The 14,936-nt window shown below is 31.1% G+C and overlaps 1 protein-coding gene across 1 annotated transcript in view; it reads left to right on the forward strand.

The window, feature by feature from the left end:
• Myd88 overlaps window positions 1-14,936 on the forward strand; it is a 169,051-nt gene that overhangs the window by 23,726 nt on the left and 130,389 nt on the right. The window lies entirely within an intron of this gene.

Here is a 14,936-nt window from a genome sequence, read left to right on the forward strand (position 1 = left end):
TATCATACCCCTTGTAAACGTATTTGTATATGTATTTTACACTTTTGACTGTAGTGCAGCGAAATGCAAACTCACACCACTACAGTTTTTAGATATTGTAGTTGTATGAGTTGAGAATTATTCTCTGGCAAAAACAAAAACAACTAGCTGAAATAATGAAATAAACAAGCATAAAAGCGTAACACAACCTGCTTCTATCAATGCTCATGCGAGACTGACTGTTTTTATACAATGTGTGTGCTTGCGTACATGTGAAAATAAAAACAAGAGAGCTCATTTGAGAGCTCATTGCATTTCGCTGCTGTAGTGCATACTTCTACGTTCAAATGGCAATTGAACTTTGCAAGTAAATATGGATTATATGGTACCACGTAACGGTTATCAAGAGATGATCCTCTGACATCAGCGCTAATACCGTTATCACGCCTTCTATACAGCGGATACCCATTTACTGACTCCCGTGTGATATTATTAAAATCTTTCGGAAACTGCTTGCTACATTTGCCGTCTCTCATGCAAACAAAGTTTAAGTTCAAAGCGCCACATGGGCCATGCATCATGTGCTTCACAACGTATTCATGCAGTTTGGGGTGCGTCCTTTTGTCTGGTATTTCCGCACATACCGCACTATCAATATCTGTAGGTCCAACAATATTGTCCTCTTCGTGCAAAGTTATCAAAATATGAGCGTGCGGTAGCCCCCTTTTTTGAAACTCAATTGTATAAATAATTGCTTACACTCGACCAAAAATACATTTGTTACTTATGACGTTTATTAAGTCTTTCAATTTTAATTTGAATACACGCACAATCAATTCTGGCCTAAAATTAGCTGATTCATGCGGCCCAATATTGTTTGTTATTTCCGTCCATGATGGATTACACGTCATTGTTAAAAATAAAGATGGTTTACCAAAATGTTGTACGATTGACATGGCATCCAAATAATTTTGATACATATTTCTCGGTGAGCCATTAAACGAAGATGGCAATATAACCCTTCGGCCAACATTTATGGGCAAATCGCTATTACGATGCAATTCTAAGTAGTCAGCCAAATTGTTGAAAAGTTCAGCTTTAAGGATATTCTGATTTTGTCTAATATAATGTAGACGTGTACCCTCAATTCTTACGCACATATCAACCACCCATTGTAAAAACAATTTTTGAGAATGATGCAAAATACTGAAATTATCTCTGATCGCGAGTCTATAGCATGCGTACTGAAGCATTGTTGTTTTAACTCTAGCTCTCGAAGTAGTTGTAGTATTATGACACATGTTTGGATGCCACCCTAAATCACCATTCGGATATAACAGCGGATAAGCTAGTGGATCTAGGGACGAATCTAATACAGAAACCTGTCGAAGTGTACCGTTTGTTTTTGGAAATGAAATCATATTTCTTTCAAACGGTGGCTCTCCATCAACTGTACTAAATATAACTGCCACATCGGTTTGGGTAGCATCATTGTATCGCCGTAAGTCTAATTCTCGATTAACTTTAATCACCATGTATACTTCTCTATTTTCGTTCTGAAATCTATCACAATATTACTTCATAGATAAAAAAGAACGCACAAATGGGTTGACTCTATTTAGTTCAATAGAAATTTGTCGCATCAAATTATCGTCACACGATTGATTTGCTTGCATTCTGTAGCTACTTGCTTCTTCAACATCATAAAAATATAATTGCGCATAGCGTGGCGATTGTCCATTTTGTGCAGTAATCGGTCCTGCTTTATGATAAAAAATATTGTGAATTTTAAAATGATAAATGCCGCCAGTAAATGTGTCTGAAAGATGTGCTTCTGTGCTGACCATAGCGAAAGCTGAATTGTATTGTCGAATATTGTTGAAATAATTTCTTGATTTACGCTTAATGTCGACATTGTTGGATGAAAGTCCATCATAAAGAGATTTAAACAACTCATTTTGAATAAGTGGATGCAACACTACTTTGCCCTTATGGCAACACAATGTAAAAACATCATTATCGCGATTGGTGACTTCAGATGAGAAATGTTTTGCATTGCACTTAGAGCCAGTTTTTGACTTCGTATTTAAATATGAATTATATTTAAGTTCTATTTAAATACGAAAATGAGTTTCTCAGTGCTTTTTTAAATGATACTTAAATGGCCAACGTTGGCCATTTAAATTCTATTTAAGTTTCATAAACTACCATATGTTTTTGACAGCTGACTTTTGTTGTTTGGTTTTTTTTTCACTCTATTGTAGTAAAAAAAAAAACAAACAACAGCGTCTTGCTAAAAAAAGCGTCTTGCAAAAACTACAATTCCGATGCGGGGCAATTGGAGCTTCTTTTGTGCATTTTCCTACCAATAATTTTATTGTTTAATAAACTTTTATTTCTTATTGGGCAAAATGTATCAATTTTTGTTTTGGTTGAACAGCTGTTTTAAGCAAAACTATCGATAAATTTTTGATATTTAGTAGTGCTACCATACTTTTATCTTATTTAAATACGACAAATTATGTAGCACTGAAAAACTCAAACTGTATTTAAATACAACTTAATTTTAAGTTAAAATTAACTAAATACGTATTTAAATAACAAGTCAAAAACTGGGCATTAATGCACTCTTTATACATTAAACCACAACTGTGGCATTCAAAATTCCTTGGCAAAATATTTAAAGCAGATTTAAATGCATCATGTAAAATATTGCCGTTATTTTCGTTATTAACGGTTCTTCGGTGACTAAATTGCCCTTCCCTATTGTTTCGTCTTTCACTTCTTCCAGTTAATGTCCTTATCCGCGGCATACTTTTGGAGAAGCCTGATTTTATAAATCAAATCAAAACTATAATTTGAATCACAAGAGAAAATAATTTTACTTACGAAATAATCAACAGCAAAACGAAAAATTCTCAACACAATTTTACTTCACCCACGAAATGAACAGTTGAAAATAAAACAGAGATCGAAATAAGATATACCAAATTATCCACTAAACCACAACTGTGGCATTCAAAATTCCTTGGCAAAATATTTAAAGCAGATTTAAATGCATCATGTTAAATATTGCCGATATTTTCGTTGTAAACGTTTCTTCGGCGACTAAATTGCCCTTGCCTATTGCTTTGTCGTTCACTTCTTCCAGTTAATATTCTTATCCGCGGCATACAAATTACTTTTGGAGAAACCTGATTTTATAAATCGAATTAAATCAAATCAAAAATTTAATTTGAATCACAAGAGAAAATAATTTTACTTACGAAATAATCAACAGCAAAACGAAAAATTCTCAACACAATTTTACTTCACCCACGAAAGGAGCAGTTGAAAATAAAACAGAGATCGAAATAAGATATACCAAATTATCCACTAAACCACAACTGTGGCATTCAAAATTCCTTGGCAAAATATTTAAAGCAGATTTAAATGCATCATGTTAAATATTGCCGATATTTTCGTTGTAAACGTTTCTTCGGCGACTATATTGCCCTTGCCTATTGCTTTGTCGTTCACTTCTTCCAGTTAATATTCTTATCCGCGGCATACAAATTACTTTTGGAGAAACCTGATTTTATAAATCGAATCAAATCAAATCAAAAATTTAATTTGAATCACAAGAGAAAATAATTTTACTTACGAAATAATCAACAGCAAAACGAAAAATTCTCAACACAATTTTTCTTCACCCACGAAATGAACGGTTGAAAATAAAACAGAGATCAAAAATAAGATATACCAAAAAACTCAAATTGTGATAAAAAAACACTCAAATTTTTATTTACATGGTTTGGTACAAGGCGAATTTATAGAAGGTGACCTCTTAAGATTATTTTTTTAATTCAGTTGTTTAGACAATTGAGCTGTCAATTCACTTGTGTCAGTTGTGGCGAAAAATACAACAAATCCAAAGGAAAAAACAACAACAGACAGCTTTGACAGTTCACTTATCATTTAACAAAAACAAAGTACCTGTTGTTTTTGTACATGCTGTATTTGTTGTAGTTCTGTCGTCACCTTCTATAAATTCACCTTGGCTACTATGTTATTTACAATAACAAATAGACCTACATTAAACCACGGCGAATTAAGAAACAGCTGATTTAATGCACTCACCTTTTATTGGCATGAACTTTATTTGTTTTTTAATGGTTTTGTGTGAGACAAACAATTAAATTGTTCTTGCTCTTAATGACTGTTAGTTTCTCTTTTACTTTTGAGTAGTTTTTGTACATGTGTAATTAGATGTGCGTAAACATGTTGTTGTTGTTTTTCAAGCAAATTTAAAACGCTTTTTACCACTTTTATAGAAAGAATTTTTAAAAAAAAATTTATATTGTGCACATCTAGAGAAAAAAACCTTTTAAACCATATATGTTTCATCAATATTGGTGGACAATAACATACTTAAAAGTGTACCACAAAAAAACGTGTGGCCTATTTATATATAAGATAATAATAAAAAATCAAAATCGTGAACTAAAATATAGCAAAAATATTTAAAATTAATAAAGTAAAATATGTCTAATAACATAAAACCTAAACTACATTTTATTTTATTAAACATAAATAACTTTTAAACATAATTATTGACTTTTCCATTCTAAATCACATACAATTTTCAGTTTGGGTCACTGTTGACGTCACTGAGCTTAAGAGAATTTTTTTAAGAGAGCCATGTCGCCATCTGTGTTTATTTCTTTATGATCAAAAAGTGACATCAAGCTTGCTAAAAATCAAAATGTTTTTGATTTTCCATCAAGCGTTGTCGGTGTCACACATACAAACACATTTTCACTAATACTACCATAGTGCTTGATGAGCATAAAGAAATAAACACAGATGGCGACATGGCTCTCTTAAGCTCAGTGACGTCAACAGTGACCTAAACTGATTGACCCATAATCATAGTCAAAGACTAAAGTCGGTTCTTTTTAAAAATAACTTTAAAATAAAAACCTACTTTTTATTAATTTGCAACTATAGTCAAAATTAAAGTATATTTTAAATTGAACCGACTTTAACTGGCTGCCAGCGCAAATGTAGAAAATGTTTTCATACAATATACAACAAAAAACAGACAAATGGCAACACTGAACAGCTGACATACAAAATTAAAAAAAAAACAAAAAAGGTAAACAATAAAAGTAACAGGGACAACTAAAGAAAAAAAGTTGTTTGTAGTGGAAAAATGGAAAAGATATGATTAATATCATAATTAGGATATTTTGTTACTAATTCTATTGATTAAAAACTTTTTTTTACTTTCTGCCGAACTTTTTTACTTGTTGATGAACAGCTGATGCTGATGTTAAATGAGTTAATAACAGCTTTAGCTAGTTTTATATTTAGAGCAGTGGTGTTCAAAAATAAAAATGAAGATGTATTGGTGAGAGAGCTACCCAGCAAACATAATGTCAAACACTTAAAATAATAACAAAATGAAGAAAGTTTAAATTTAGAATTTTTGTCAAATAAAACCAATTTATTAAATGAATATAATTTAAATTTTAAGGAAATGAAAGAATATACATATGTATATCGGCCGTATAATATTATACGGCCGAAATACTCTCAAAATTTTATTTATTTTTAACTTTGTTTTTTTTTGTGTTCAATTGGAATTGAAACGCGTGTGTTTGCTATGCTTCATCCAAAAACCAACCAACAACAATGCTTATTGAATTTCTGAAAAAATGAGACATTTATTATGCTCTTTAAAAGAGCGTAACAAATGTGTTTAAATCAGGGAAGCGCAAAAAGAGAAATTGTAGTTTGTGTGCATGTATGGGTTAAAAATAAAAAATCCGCAACAACATCAAGCAACAGAATGAAATATTTGTATTTTTACGCTCTATTGTTTGCAACTAAATGAGTTATTTGTATTTTTTACGCTCTTGCTGTGTGTTTTGTTTACTGTCGGGTTGTGTACGTGTAAATTCACGAAAATGTTCGTAATCTCAACAATATGAACGCCTACCAATGGTTTAAATTTTTTAAACAATTGTTGTATGGGATGAACATCACTGATTTAGAGTCGACTTCAACGTCAGAAGTATACTTTAACTTGTCTATGATATACATAAAGTTCACTCTTAAGTAAAGTCGAGTTTAATTCTCTTAAAGTATTCTTTATTTCTGACTATGATTATGGGCCAATATGTACATTAGGTATATTTATTTATTTATTTATTTACGAAAAACCAACCGAGCCCATAGGGCCATATATAGTTGGTAGACTAGCAAATATATGTATATGTTAAAATAGGCAACTTAAATCAATATTACAGATAATTTCATTAATACATAAGAGGCTGACTACAAAAATGAATTGCTTATATGTACATATTTGTGTGTAAATAACTTCATATATGATAATATCTATTAGCGCTGTATAATATTAAAATTTATTGCAATCTTTAAGAAAAAAGTAATAATTACATTAAATCACATTAGTGGATGCATATTCAAAAAGCTGCGTCTTAAATGTTGTAAATTGTAAATCAAAACATCTAAGAACTCGAATAAGAGAGTTCCAATGTTTAGCAACTCGCACATGAAAAGATCTTTCGTAAGTGGTTCGATTTATTATAGGAATTAGAATTTGAGGATTTCTGTCAGAATGCAAAAATTCAAAAGTATTTCTAACATATTCAGGGCAATTAGCTATTACTACCTTATAAAAGAACAATAACAAACGGATTTGAACAAAATTCATAAAAGAGCAACCCAAGAAATCTCTAACATACTCAGACACATGATCATGCATTTTTAATTGATAGACATAACGTATTCTATTAAAAAGTCGTAAACACTTATTAAACTCCTGAGCATTACATCCAGAATAAACTTCAATACAAATATGTATAACTAATTTTGGCGAAATTTTTGCATACCACCTCGTGATAACCAATGTTATATAAGTTCATTTTTTATTTTAAATATATACATTAGAGTGACAATCAGTTGTATGGAAAAAAATTTTTGTTAAAATTTTGAAGAGTGCCGGGTGGAATATTGTGACACTAGGCCTAAACGTTAAGTGCTGAAAATTTGGGCAAAATCGGACAACGATTTCTGGACGCGCATCGGGGTCAAAGTTCAGATATATGCTAAATTTTACTATTTATATGGAATAAATAGGTGAAACTCGTTAACTTTCTGCATTGTTTTCTAGAAATACAGTGTAAGACAAAAATGTGTAAATGATGGTCATATATTTACACTTTGTGACACCATTTTTAAAGTGCAATGTTTATAAAGAAACGTTTTGTGTTTTTTTAAACAATATTTATTAAGGATATTTTAGGACTAAATAAATAAAATATTTCCTTAATTATACTCCAGTAATCTAAAAAAAATAACTGCAACCCATTTACACACTTTTGGCGCAGATTACTAAAGTAACTTTTTTAGTACTTCGAATAACCTGCTTTCGCGTCAATGGCAGCCTGAATTCTGGAGGGCATACTCTCCACCAGTTTGCGACACTCTTCTTGCATTACAGATCCCTAGATATCATGGGAGCGCTCCTAGAGCTGAGTTGTGTTTCTAAATGCATTTTGATAATTATAAACGCGACGTTTTAGAATTCGCACCAAATTCTCAATCGGATTTAAATTCTGAGATTGTGGGAGTCAATCTAGCAATGTAATTTTGGCGGTTTTTAAAAAATTAAGCGTCTTTTTAGACTTATGTTTGTTGTCGTTATCTTGTAGTATCACAGTGTTTTCAATTTGTCCACGCCAATCATTCAGACTATCCACATCTGTTGTCTTGATAATGTCTATATACATTTCTGCATTCATATTACTACCAATTTTATGGAGTTTTCCTACACCTTTCGCAGAAAAACAACCACAAAATGGCAATATTCCACCACCATATTTCATAGTCGTCATAAAATCACGGTCTTTTAATGGCGCATTTCGTTTTTGGTAGTCATATTTTGGTCCATCAGTTCTAAAATGGTTAAATTTCGATTCATCCGTACAGATAACTTTTTCCCAATCATCAAAGGACCATTTCTTAAAAAAATTTACAAATGTTAGTCGAAGAGACTTGTGTCTTTCAGTTAAACGTGGTTTTTTAACAATCTTTATTGCATAAAAACCACATCTTTTGATTTCTCTAAGAGATGCACGTTTTGAAATCTTAATTTGGTAGCATGAAGATAGTTTTGGTTGTACCTCACGGGGACTATTTTCTTCTCCTGATGCAACTAGACGTTATACAGTGAGACCATCTTTTAACAATAGAATTGAATTCCGTCCACAAATTGGTGCTGGAAAAGCCAAACCACATATATTCGCTATGTTCTCAACAGATTAAAAGAAATATTGAATTTGGTGGATATTTTTCGATGGGAGATACCATTTTTCAGCTGCTCGGTAACAGAATTTGCAACTTCGGTGATAATCTTCTTCATATTCAATATTCCTTAAAGAATTGTAAATTGTTAACTAGTAACATGTTTTAACTAACTGTCATTAATGAAATTGATTAAAATTGTTCTTTTTCTAAATAATAATAACAAGTTTATTTAACTTTAAAGAAAATGCGACAAAATTGTGTAATTCAGTTAAATGCCATTACTTGAAATTAATTTTTTTGAATTGCTATACTTCACTAATCATGATCTTCATATTGTGTAAAAAATATTGTCAGATTGGTAAATGTTGAGCATAAAAATTCAAATTATAGATATTTCCAAATTTATTTACACATTTGTGTCTCGTACTGTATGTAGATTTATTTATATTAATGAATATTACATTAAAATTTTTTTTTGGAAATTGACCCTGTATTTCCTTTGGGTCAAAATGACCCAAAAACTGTATTATCGCCAAAATTCAAGAAAAATTCAAATTTTTCAGTTTTTGTAAAAATGTTGCTACTAAATAAATACTTTTGCAATTGAATGCAAAAGAATCGAAATGTGTACGTAATTATCCTTGTAATGAGATATAAATGACAAAATTTGGTTAAAAAATGGTAAAGTTATTACAAATTCGCCAGACCATTAACGTGTCTCAGGCCACTTGAACAAGAAATTTAGAAAAAAATTAACATATTACGAGAAAAATTAAAATGAAAGCTAATTTTTATTAAAAATATATCCGTATTCACTTGTGTATGAGTTTTTGTCTTCGTCGGATACCGTTAACCTATTCGCAGGTATGGCCAAAAAAAAATTTTTTTTAACTGTTTCGAATCTCCATTTTTTAATTTTTAAAAATTTTGTTAAACAAATTTCAGAATTTTTCGATCATCACATTGGGATTTATTGAGATCATAATAGGGAATATAAATATGAAAAAATGATATCAATAGCTCTTACAGTTTTTCCGTACCTGCGATTTAAATTTTGCGATTTTCAAGAAAAACTTTTTTTTGTCCATATTTTGGCGAATGAGCAAAATTTCCTTACTGTTAATAATTTTAAGTAAAATCTGTTCAGAATATTATAATCCTGGTAATTTTAAATATAGTCTGAAAGTTTTCCAAAAATCGGAAAACGTTAACCTTTAAATCGTGAAGGTCAAAGGTCAATTTTTTCAATATTTGGAATTTCTAATGAAAAGATAGCGAAATGTTATATATTTTTGGGCCGATTTTAATGAAACTTGAGGAACTAACTAATTCTAATGAAACTTTGAGGGGCTAAGCACTGGCCAAAAAACAGTTTTTAAACCACTGTGCTTCGTTAGAAGGGAAAATATATAAGTTTGTCATTCCATTTGTAATTTCCACAATATAATTTTCCGACCCAATAATGTATATATATTCTGAATCCTTATAGATAGCGGAGTCTATCAAGCCATGTCCATCTGTCTGTCCGTCTGTTAGTTGAAATCAATTTTCTGAAGACCCCAGATATGCTTTCTAAATTTAAAATCAGCAAAATCCGTCCATAAATAACGGAGATATGAGCAAAAATCCGGGACAACCTCTGAAAGTTTCATCAAAAAAAGACAATTTATTGCATGCTTTGACAAAAAAGCAACAAAACGTATGTTTGTTGGTTTCATTGCTTTGCGTATTTTGTTTTTGTTTTTTTGATGTTTTGTTTCGCTTGGTATATACAGTAGCCCAAGAAAGTCTACATACTGGAAAAATTATTATATTACTTTAATTTAAAGCAGTTTTTTTAGTTTTTTATGAGATATATAATAATAAATGTCTAATGTCGATTTTAGCAAAAAATTCAAATAACGCCCAAAAGTTCACCGTTATTAGAGTTATTGATTCTGAGTAAAATAACGAAAAATTTATTCTCGGTCACGCCTACTTTTGGGTGGGCGGGACTATTAAGTTTCATAATATTTTGAACATTAAAGCCAAAAAAAATTTTCGTTATTTGACTTAGAATCAAAAAATTTAATAACGGTGAAATTTTGGAAGTGATAGGAAATGTTGCTAAACCCGACTTAAGTGATGTTGTTTTAATTTTTTTTAGTGTGAATTTATTTTTTTAACAAATATATTTCACTACTTTTAACTTACAAATACAGCTTTCAACGAAAGAAATTTAATTTGAATTCCTGTATGTAGACTTTATTGGGCTACTGTATAAGATTGTCATTTCGTTTGTAACTTCTAGACTATAATCTGTTCGTCAGCAATTAAATGTAAAATTTTTAAAAGTTTTCTTGATATATTTAGGATGCTATACGCTGAAAGTCCCGGTCCACACTGTGAAACATTTGCTGCAAAACATTTTTAAATTCTCTTTTGAAACTGCAAACGTGTCCACACAGTGAAGTTTTTGCTTTTCAGTTTTTGACATTTCTGTACAGTACGAATACGAACGAATAAATGTGGATGACATACTCAACAAAAACTTCATGTACATGAAACAAAGTTCCCTTTTTCATTCCTCTTTCCCTTCATCAACAAACTCAAATGTTTTGCAGCAAATGTTTCACAGTGTGGACCGGGACAAAGTGGGCAATACACATATACATTAGGGTGGATCGATTTTTATTTTTTTTTTCGTAATCGCTTTGGAATACCTGTTAAAAGTTGCTTTTTTAACTCCTAAATATACACAAAAAAATTCATTTGCTGGATCGTATATATAGAGGTGCCCCCACATCATTATAATAATACAAAAATAAATGGCTCTAGAAAACGGGCGGAGTGGAGGTCCCCAAGGTCCTCCTTATATCTAGTAGTCCTCTATCAGTAAAAAAAATAACCAAGTGATTTGGTCCACTTTCCTAAGCTACAAGTACGATTTTGTGGATTGGGTATAAAAATACCCACTTCGGCATATGTGGGTTGTAAAACGTATGAAAAAGAATTTAGTTTTTCAAGTAAAAATTGCGATTCATCTAATATTTCGCCAGCTAAATAACTAATATTTTATTCCGTACCTTTTCTTTTCATTGGTTCAAGTCCTAAGTTAAAAATTTTGAAAGAGGCGCCCCGTGAGCCACGTGCTCTGATATCAGTTCTTACGGCGTACTGCTTGATTGGTGCGCATGCAAGGAGACTGAATACTCCATATAATGACTTCTGTAGGAGTGGCCATGATGAAGACGAGGATGAGACGGTTGAACATCTCCTCTGTCTCTGCCCTGCTCTATCAGGGGTTAGGACTGCGACAATAGGTAGTCCATTTTTGCACGGCCTAGCGGATCTATCTACTCTGGATATCAGGAAGATGGATTCGTTCATTCGTGCGTCAGGTTGGTTCGGCACTGAACCTAGTTCTGACATGTGAAGGACCTCTTGATATCCTGAACATGATTCTCTAGGGTATCATAAAGGGACCAATTCATGGACCCAAGTGAGCGGATTGATACCAGCTGCCTTTATATCCTAACCTATTCGATTAATCGAACGATCATTAGTCGAATGAATACCCTAGTGTTTACACATTCATATAAAAGTTAATTTTTTAAATGTTAGCGCAGGGTGTCTCAAAAAGACACAAATATAAGAAAATTATAGCGAATTAAATAAATAAACCTTTATAATATCTGCATTTGTTATTTTTAAGTCCATTTTCTGCTTGAAATCAAGTGTTATCTATAATATGTATAAAAGAGTAACGTTACTGATTGACTGACTGATTCATCATCGCACAGAACAAAAGACTGAAGCTAGAATCATGAAATTATAACTGTGGGTTCCTCCCTCCCCAAAACTATCCGATAAGAAGGGATTTTTGGAAATTCGAACGTTTAGGGGGTAAAAACGGGTAAATTCGGTAACCTTATATCTTCAAAACTAATTAAGATACAAACAATTTAAAATTGCATGTTACTTCATTTAAAAAATAAGCTGACAGGTCTGGTACTTTTTCGAAATTCGAACCCTTTAGGGAAGAAAACGGGTAAAAACTATATTTTGGTACTTTTTTTGGCACCCTATGTATATTTTAAACCAATAAACATAGAAAGAAATTTTAAATCGTATTCTTTACTTATCAAAAAATAGGAATTTGGTACTTTTTGGAAATTCGAACCCTTAAGGGATAAAAATTGTGTTTATTTTTGGTACTTTTGCTAGACTGAAGCTAGAATCATGAAATTATAACTGTGGGTTCCTCCCTCCCCAAAACTATCCGATAAGAATGGATTTTTGGAAATTCGAACGTTTAGGGGGTAAAAACGGGTAAATTTGGTAACCTTATATCTTCAAAACTAATAAAGATACAAAAAAATTAAAATTGCATGTTACTTCATTTAAAAAATAAGCTGATTTTCGAAATTCGAACCATTTAGGGAAGAAAACGGGTAAAAACTGTATTTTGGTACTTTTTTGGCACCCTATGTATATTTTAAACCAATAAACATAGAAAGAAATTTTAAATCGTCTTCTTTACTTATCAAAAAATAAAAAAATGGGAATTTGGTACTTTTTGGAAATTCGAACCCTTAAGGGATAAAAATTTTATTATGAGCTCCCACCACGATACAGAAATTTATTTGAATAAAATTTACCACCGCAATGGGGATAAAAAATGTACCAAAAAGGGATACAATCGGGAAAATACATTTTATTTGAAATTATTAAGCCAATTTTGATAATTTTTTTAACATTGTGTATATTGGGCCAAATCGGGGTAAACAGTTTGGTACTTTTTTTTAAACATGTTTTTTCTTGGGCACATTAACACAGATTTTAATCGTTTGAGACATGTCTGTAGCATAAACAATTTTGGCAAAATGGAATATTTTTAAATTTCAAACTTGAGGGGTGTTCAAGGATGAAAAGGAAAATTGGTACTTTTCTCCTAATGGTACTTTTTAATATTTTAAATTATTTCACTTATCGAAATTAAAGTTAGCTGATATGTATCTGAGTGAAGTACCAAAATATGAGAACTGAACTATAGGCACTTTTTTATTCTTCTAATGGTACTTTTTGATATTTCTATAACAATGGAAACATGAAATTAAGCATACAAGGTCCTAAGTGAGTGAGAATTCTAGGGGTAGACTTTTTGGTACTTTTTCTCTATTCGAATGGTTTTTTTTTCTAATTTCTTCACCAATGAACCTAGAAACACGAAATAAAGCTTTCATGGGCCCAAGTGGGTGGCAATCCACAAGTGCCTGCTTTTTGGTACTTTTTATATATTGTAATGGTACTTTTTGAATTTTCTGTAATATTGGACATAAAAATATAAAATTAAGCGTATATGGTCCTAAGTGAGTGAGAATTCTAGGGGGAGACTTTTTGGTACTTATTCTTTATTCGAATGGTACTTTTTGTAATTTCTTCACCAATGAACCTAAAAATATGAAATTAAGCTTATATGGTCCGGAGTGAGTGGGAATCTACAAGTGGCTGCTTTTTTGGTACTTTTTCTATATTCTAATGGTACTTTTTGAATTTTCTGTAATCTATGTCCATAGAAATATGAAATTAGGCGTATATGGTCAGTCCTAAGTGGGTGAAAATTCAAGATCATACTTCATGGTACTTGTTCTTTATTTTTTGAATTTATATAATAATGGACCTATAAACATAAAATTAAGCATATATGGTTCTATGTGAATGAGAATTCAAAGTGGTACTTTTGATTTATTCGAATGGTACTCGATTCTTCAAGTAGTGACATTATGGAACTTTTTCTTTATTCTAATAGTGCATTTACACTTGCAATTTTCAAACTAGTTTATGATCATAAGCTACTTTCATAAACTATACCGTTTACATCAGCATTTTAGGCAGTTAAGTGGTTTATTTTTGACAAGTCATAAAACAGCTGACTTCAATATAAAAAAATTTAATAAATATATGGACGTTGTTAAGAAAAAACGTTGCTGCACGTACATATACAGTAATTGTCAATTATTTTTTCAAATATTTCCACAAATATATATGCATGAGGACTGTTTTAACACACAAGTGTGTTTTATTCGACTGTGTCAATTCATACATATTCACCACGAACACATAAAAATTTTCTACAACTTGACCAAAAATCTTTTTTTTTAAATAAACATATTTTCTCACATTTATATCATTATAATTTTATTATTATAAAATATTCGGACCAAATTTCGTATTTTTAGTTCCATTAGTTTCGGTCATATCATGTTATTAACAGCGGATGTTCGCTGAGGTGAGTCAACGTATTTCCACATATCTTTGTCCATATATGTTTTACCGATTTTTCCAAACATTTTTCAGAAACTAGAAACATTAATAATAAATTTTATACCCTTAGAGGTCCTTTTATTTTGGCTCTATCGCACTTAAAATTCAGTTGATGAAAAAAATTCAAGTATTTGTCTTAAATTGGTGGCCACCACTGTATATGTACATATAAACATGTGTGTGAAGATAAATTTAAATTTATTTAGCACAGACCTAAACCACATATTTTAGCTCAGCCCATTTTGCAGTTAACAGAGCACTGTTAATCACTTAATACTTGAATTATAATAAACAAATTTATACCTACAATATCTGAAATAATTTCAGAATAAGAA

This window comes from Calliphora vicina, chromosome 5 (genome assembly GCF_958450345.1).
Source record: "Calliphora vicina chromosome 5, idCalVici1.1, whole genome shotgun sequence".
In the NCBI taxonomy this organism is placed as follows: Eukaryota; Metazoa; Arthropoda; class Insecta; order Diptera; family Calliphoridae; genus Calliphora; species Calliphora vicina.